The sequence below is a fragment of the Apaloderma vittatum genome, unplaced genomic scaffold (assembly GCF_000703405.1).
Source record: "Apaloderma vittatum isolate BGI_N311 unplaced genomic scaffold, ASM70340v1 scaffold17975, whole genome shotgun sequence".
Lineage (NCBI taxonomy): Eukaryota > Metazoa > Chordata > Aves > Trogoniformes > Trogonidae > Apaloderma > Apaloderma vittatum.
Window position 1 is genome coordinate 1 of NW_009716712.1, and position 7309 is coordinate 7309.

Here is a 7309-nt window from a genome sequence, read left to right on the forward strand (position 1 = left end):
GGCGGTCTGGGGCTTGCTGTGGAGGTGTAACGGCACTTTCCCCACCGCCCTGAGGGGCTGGGCTGGAGCTGGTGCTGATAGACACAGCCAGAGCAGGACCAGGCCTGGGGGTTCGGGCCTTCTGTCGAGCCCCTCTGTGTGAGACGGTTCCGTCCAGTGAGGGCCTGGAGGAAGGGGTGAGGCCTCTTGGTTCTGTGAGTTGAAGCTGAGGTGGTGGTTGTGTCAAATACACCGGTTCTCCAGGCCTGAGGTACACGTCCAGCATGTGGTTGGTTCTCTTGCTCCCTAGGTTTGGTGCTGAGTTGCCACCTGCCCTATAATGTGCTACAGTTGCCTTAAAAGACTGTTGATGAGAGCTTGTTAAATTGTTACATCGTGGGGGGAAAAAAAAGCCATCCTGGTGCTCTATCAGTGAGAACTACTCATCCTGAAGGAACAACTTGTCCTTTACCAGGTTAGATTCCCTGTATGAGACAGGTCACCCCTTACCTCCCAGCTGCTTGTGGCAGATCCCGAGAAGGGGACTTGCAAGGGTGCATAGACCAAAGTTGAAAACCCAAGCTTGATAGTCCTGAGGGTTAAAAGAAAGGGTGGTGTTTACAATTTGCTTTTTGGTATCTGTGCACCACCTTGTTCAGTGTGTTGTGGATACATTCATGGTTCATGCAGGCCTTTGAAGAAAGAACAAACCTGAAGCTGGGTGTCCATGAGTATCAATGTTTCAGTGGGTACAGAGACTATACCAAGCTTTAGTTTTCTTCTGTTGTATTTTTAATAATTCTATTTTATTTATTTTTCTCCTTCCTGTTGGTTAAGTTAGAAGATGAAATGCTAATGAGTTGCCAGCTGATTTTACGACAGGATTCTTTGCATCTCTTTTGGAAAGAAAATTATTGGCTGGCTCCAGCCTAATGCCTTAATTTCTAGGAGGAAGCAGAGGATGCATTTCCCTAGGTGCTCCTTAAATGGAGAACTCACTCCCGAATTGTGGAGATTTTTTTGGCACTTTGCTACATGCACACTTGTGTGTTAGGCATTTAAAATGAAGATAGCTTTGCTAACTTTAATTATTTTCTGATGGAATAACTGACAAGTGGTTTTTAGAGAGACATGGGTACATGGTGTTGCCTGCTCTCCTCTGGCTACTAACCCCTTACTACTGCACTCAGCAGCTACTTCCAGGGTGTTTGTGACCACCCGCAGCTGCTGTCAGCTGTGCAAACTCAATTTTAATTGACTTGTAAGTGTAGCTAATTGTGGGAGCTGGTTTGGTATTGTTTGTGTTGACTGAAACACCAGATCGGGTCTGTCACCTTTCACGCTGGTAAAAACGCAGCTATAGAAGTCGTGTTGTAGCCCTTAACTGGTGTTTTAGTGTACAGATAGCCAGACTTGTTCTCTGTGGCCTATAGCGCTTAGAAAATCAGCTATTCTGAAAGTGAATAGTTTCTCTCCTGTATTTTGAGGTAGAAACAGACTTTTAACTGGTAGTTTGTGAGAAAATAGTTGCAGCAGACTGTTGTGCTCCCACCTTCAGTGCCCGGGCACTGACCCCTTTTAGAAGGACCGTGACACATGTTGGACAGAGGATTGTTCCTTTGATGATGGATGTGCCAAAAGGATATAGATAGATCGATTCTTTATGCGCAATTTGAGTAACGAGTGAGTTGATGTTTGGCTGAGCTGTCCTTTTTGTTACACGACTAAATAAATTGAGGCCATTTTTCCTTTTGTGGAAATAAATGATCCTTGCTGCCCCTGCCCCTATGTAGGATTTCCATTTCTAACTTGCCAGCAAAACATAAATATTGTGGTTGTATATTACCTGATTATTAACGTTCAGCCAAAATGCACCACAGCCGGGGTTCCTTGAGACAATATGTGCTTTTGGTGGATGGGAGTGCAGAGGAGGAGACGGCAGTTGTGACTCAGTCCTCAATGAGGTTAGAAACCTTCTTGCTGCAATGGAAGCGTGTTCTTGCCAAGGGATCTCAGGAAATGCACCGGCTCTGCAATCTAGGCAGGCCGGGGTAATTAACTTAAGTGTGGGATATAGCTTTCTGCAGACACACGTGATGTTCCTTTTGAGCACAATAAATCATTTTCATATTAAAAGCTGGAGGAAGACCCGTAGTCGTAAACCCCCCTTTCGTGACAGCCTTGCTGTCCTTGCGTCGGGTGGGCAGTGAGCGCAGTACTTGAAGGCTTAAGTTAATAACCGCTGCTATTACTGCTGCAGGGAACCCCAATCTATACACAAGCCTCTTTTTCACACTGGGGAGTAAATCACATTAGCTGTTTTATGCACCATTATTGTAAAGTGGATTCTCATTTGAGATACTGCAGTGGCTTTAGGGCTCCCTGAGCAGGGAGGTGGACTTTTCCCCTTGCCCGGCTTTACAACTCCCCCGTCCTTCTCAGGCTAGAGAAGGGAGAAAATGAGTGTTTGGCACCCACTGGCTTGGGTGCGTTTTCAGCAGAATGTCTTTAATTAGACTTGGAGACGTTGCTGTAGCTCAAGTCCCCCGAGTGTTTGTGTATGTTCCTGTGTAGTCTCAGCATTGAAAGAAATTGTCACTCTTAATAGCAGGGATTTCAAGAAAACATGGTTATTGTTGATCTTTTTTGTGTGTGTGGTGGTGGTCTCTGAATTTTAGAGCAGAGCTTTCCTCTGAAGCACCAGGTGCATTTGCTATGTTCACCTTGAGACACAAACTCTTACGTGCCCGATGCAAAAGAACAGTGACTTTGCTGTTATTGGAGGTTTTCTATTAAAGCAGCTTTTGCTCCTGTGGGTGCCCCTGCAAGGTGACGTGGGGTGGGTGCTGTTACGACTGAGCGCGGGATGTCTTGTGCTGGTGACAGCTAATGAGGATGATGCTGCTGGATAGTGCATGAGGCGTTCTGCCCCTGAGCAGTGCTTTTTCATCCTCTGGAGCTGAATGCAGCGATCGGGGAAAGCTGCTGATTTAATAATCCGGCTTGAGAGAAAACAATGTGCTGCAGGAACAGGAGGGAGGGGTTGGAGCATCGTGGCGGTGAGAAGTTTTCACTTGAGATTTCCAAAAGATCAAGAGCTGTTCGATGACACAGTGGTGCTTTCTAGGCATCGGGAGCTGCAGAGAATCTTTGTTGTTAATGAGATTTTAATTTTTTTTTGATTGAATGTAAAAGGCAAGAACTCAAGAGGAAGGCCATAGGTCACCAGCAGGACCCCAGAGGGTGTTGAGAAAAGGAAGGTGAATGTCAACTCTGAGTGTGCTTCTACCTGTGAAAAAAGTGGGTATGTCCTAAGGAGCTCGAGGGCAGCACCCATGGGTGCTGTCTCAGGTAGAGCTCCAGCAAATACAAATCAGAATGAGCTTATTTCCCACGGGCGTAGATATTTTCTGTGCCAGGACGTGCACCAGAATTTGGGAATGTTCACGGTAGAATTCAGTGTTGAAGTTAGATGTGTCTTTCTTTTAAGGTGATGGGAGCTTGGTGGGTTCTTTGTTCACGATGTCTCTTAGATCTTGATTCACGTTTATATATAACACACCGCGTCCTGCCGCTGATGTACTGGAGTGACACTGGGTTGTATTTATACGTATTGCCATTTCGGCTTGTGTCATCGCCCGGTGTGGACTGGGTCAGGCGTGCCTGCTGTTTTGGGGAGGAAACTGCTGTCTTCACAGTCTCAGCAAATGGTTTAACATCTCGCGTGTAGGCGTCGTTTCTTGCTCCCGTGCCTGATCCTTAGCATGTTGCGTCGGGGGGGTGACAGGTCTAGTGATGTGTGTGTGTGTGTGTCTCCCCAGATGCTGCAGAACTTCTTCCCCATTGAAGTGCTTGCCTTGACGTTAAGCTTGTCTGAAAATCTCTGATGCGTGTGAGATACGGGGAGAAAAATCAACAATTGCAAAGGATAATCCGTGGGCAAACAGCGTGGAGAGCAAACAGAGTGCTCCCTTGCGTGCCAGCTGTTTGGTGATGCTTGTGCCCAAAGTTTCACATTTATTTCTGCTAAAAAAAACCAAACAACCAAAAACCACAGAAGATTTTCCAGCTTGATCCTTTGAGAAAGTATTTTCTTTACCTGTATCTCCCGAACTGGTATTGCTGGCGGGCTTAGCATATAGACTGCATACCCTAGTGTGCTTGTGGTTCTTCTGCAGCTGATTTGGAAAAATATCATGGCTGTGTGCTGAGCTGGGTGTGAGCTCAGCGAGACATCTCTCTGCTGAGAGAAGACCACAGGGAAATCGTTAAAATCTCAAGGTGCTGCGGCTGTCGGCGTAAAGGCTGTAATGGGTTTTGAGAGGGGGATTTAAAGAAGAAAATAAGATCACGCGGGGTTAATGAGGGAGAGCATCCTATGGAAGACTAGTGAGCAGAGTTATTTTGTTCTGTTTTCTCATCAGTGTTAGAAAACTTGCTCAGATGGTGGGGTTTCCTGGCAGTTTTTTTGTCGGTGACTTGAGGCCAGATCTTGCTTTCCAGCTCCTGACCTTAATCGCAGTCTTGTTTCACTGAGGGCTTTCGTACCAGCTACATTTCAATTCTTGCTCCTGCCTCGTGCCCTCTTTCTTGCCTGCCCTTGGGACTTCTCTGGGACATGGCCTGTCTGTTCTTGCGCTGACTTCTCGCTCAGCACACCCACGTTTCCAGGGAAACGTGCTTTTCTCTGTATTTTGGTCAAAATGATGAGGATTTACGGAGCTTTGGTAGGAATGCATACCAGAGGGGCATGTGTTTTGAAGCACAGAAGGTGAAAGTATCAGCAAATCCTGTGGCTCCTGACCATGTCTGATGGTTATTGCTACACAACGGGATGGGCTGAACAGTATATATTTTTTTTTTTAATTTGTGTGAAGAACAGCAATAACAGTATCATTTGTAGAAAATGCCTCACCAAGCCTGCGAATTTGGCTCAGCCTTGCTTTTTTTCCCTGAGATTTGAGATTGCTGTTAACATTTAGAACCAAGGCAAAACTTGAAATGACTCTCTTCTGGTCTCATTTCCAATGTTTGGTACTATTTTTTTTATTTTTTTTTTGCAGATACGAATCTTAATGCCCAGTTTTATCTACTAAAGACTCGTGTGAATCCTTCGATCTCCTTTCCGCTCAAGTTGCAAGTTCTTTGTGCCAAAACGAATCTTCAGGAGTGAGTCAGCATCTTCCCTCAGACCTTCAATATCTGCTTGTGGGGAAGGTCAGCCAAAAATTCAGCTACTTGTTGCACGGTGTGGAATTAGCCAGAGCCGTGCCTTTTTCTTAATTCGATCACTAGTAAATTTAATTGCATTGTTGCTAACAGGATCATTATATTTAAAAAAAACCCACACATCCAAGCTTGACACCTCTACCATTTATTTATATTGTTCTGAGCAATTTTACGTCAGGTAATTGATTCCACTACTGGCTCTGAATGCAATTACCTCTTGGTTAATAATGACAGTCAAGAAAAGAAGCTCTAGTGATAAATCAGCCAGAGGAAGTGGACAGAATAGGCGTTTAATGGTATGCAAAATTTGCTGTTGAGATTATGTTGCTGACAAAAGCTGTCACGTTTCACACAAGCAGTTCTAGACCCCTCAGTGACCGTATACCTGGTAAAATAAGCGCTGGAGTTCAGCGAAAGCGATAGGATTAGGTGTGAGAAATTCCCTGGATAACATAAAAGTAGCTTTGAGATAACTGGATGAAAGGTACTATATAGGGGTGGATGATATTTATTTATGTAACAGAGCTTGTGTGGGCTGTGAGATATGAATAAATACTAGTTATTTATAAATTGCCCTGGCTTTCAACACTTGGAGGGTAAGGCTGGTGTTTATCGGTCCTAATTGTTCGCTACAGTTCGTTTTTCTCTCATGCTAATGAGATCCCCTAGCTCAAGTGTTACTAGCAGGAACAAGTATTTCTTTATTCCTTTTTTTCCTAGATGTTTTGCATCAAATAATATTAACGCAGATGAGATTTCTCTTCCTTTATCTGAGAGCCTGGGGATGTGTGGGTCTAATAAGAAGTCGGAGCAGCCGTTGCACCGCTCCTCGGTCTCTGCTTGCGTGGGGACTGTGTGGCACGTGTGTGCTGGGTGGCTCGGCATGAGACAGCAAACGTTCGGCTCTAGTCACCAAGAATGGCATAGCTTACCGTCTAGCGGTGCCCAGAAATATCCTTCCCACAGTTTCTCTTGGTATATGTGGAAGTCATATGATTTTTATTTTTGTTTTTCCACCACGCAGTTCGGTGACGTTAGCCTGAGACTCTTCTGTACTATTGATTTATATGTTTTGGCCAGGACCAGTGGTACGGGCAGTGCTGGGGTCTGCAAAGCTTATTCGGTGCTGGCAAAATTAGCAGAAGGCAGAAAGTGCCTGCTCCTTTTTTTTTCCCCTCCTTATCCTTTTTTTAGTTTGTCGATGACGAGCCAACTGCTAGCATTTATGGGAATAAATTATAACTAAAATAATTTGCGTTTAAAATGCAAATGGATGAAAGCGTCGGCAAGGAGCCTTCTGCTTTCTTCCCGGTGCGCGGACAGAGCGCTGGCATTGGATCAGCCCGGCGAGGCACTCCGTGTCAAATGGAGTTAATTGGCCCAGCTGAAAAATGAAATGGGCTAATTCCTGGGCCTGTGATTTAATACGACATTAGAGACAAAGGATTGAGAAGGTGCTGAACCACCGACTAAACCAATCACCGGAGCTGTAAATTGCATTGTGAGATTCCCGGCGGCAGGTTGAGAGGCCCCAATAAAATTGCGAGAGGCGAATAAAACCAAGCTCGGAAGCAATTTGTCAGGATCTTCGGCCTCGCGTGATTTAGAGTTTAACTTTCATTGTTCTTTTTCTAAAAGTTGACTTTTGTAACGCTGCCTGAATGCCAGTTGCGGTTTTGTGCGAGGTGAAAGCTGCTTGTGTGTATCAAGCCAGCTGGTTCTTGAGCAGAACCTCTTTGAGACAAACCGAGAAACTCGGTACGTCTCTGAATGCAACCTCTTCTTGTTGGAAGCTTAAGGTCAGTGTTCTGCATTGTTGATTGATTTCTGGGCCTATCGGGGCTGGAAGGACAAGGTGAACGATATTTTGTGGCTTGCCTGCAGCCAAGGCAAGAGGTGCAGGAGGAATTCAGTGTAATCTTGCAGCGCACGAGGCGTTAAGTAGAATCCTTCAGTGCAATTGTAGCGATGGTTGACTTGTTTCCTCCTTAATAGGACATGGAGAGTATTATGCAGCAGAACTTGAGCATGGTAAATGAGAATGTGCATCTTGAAAGCCAGGCTTGCGTTCTGCTTTGCTCTGGCTGTGTGTGACTGTAGT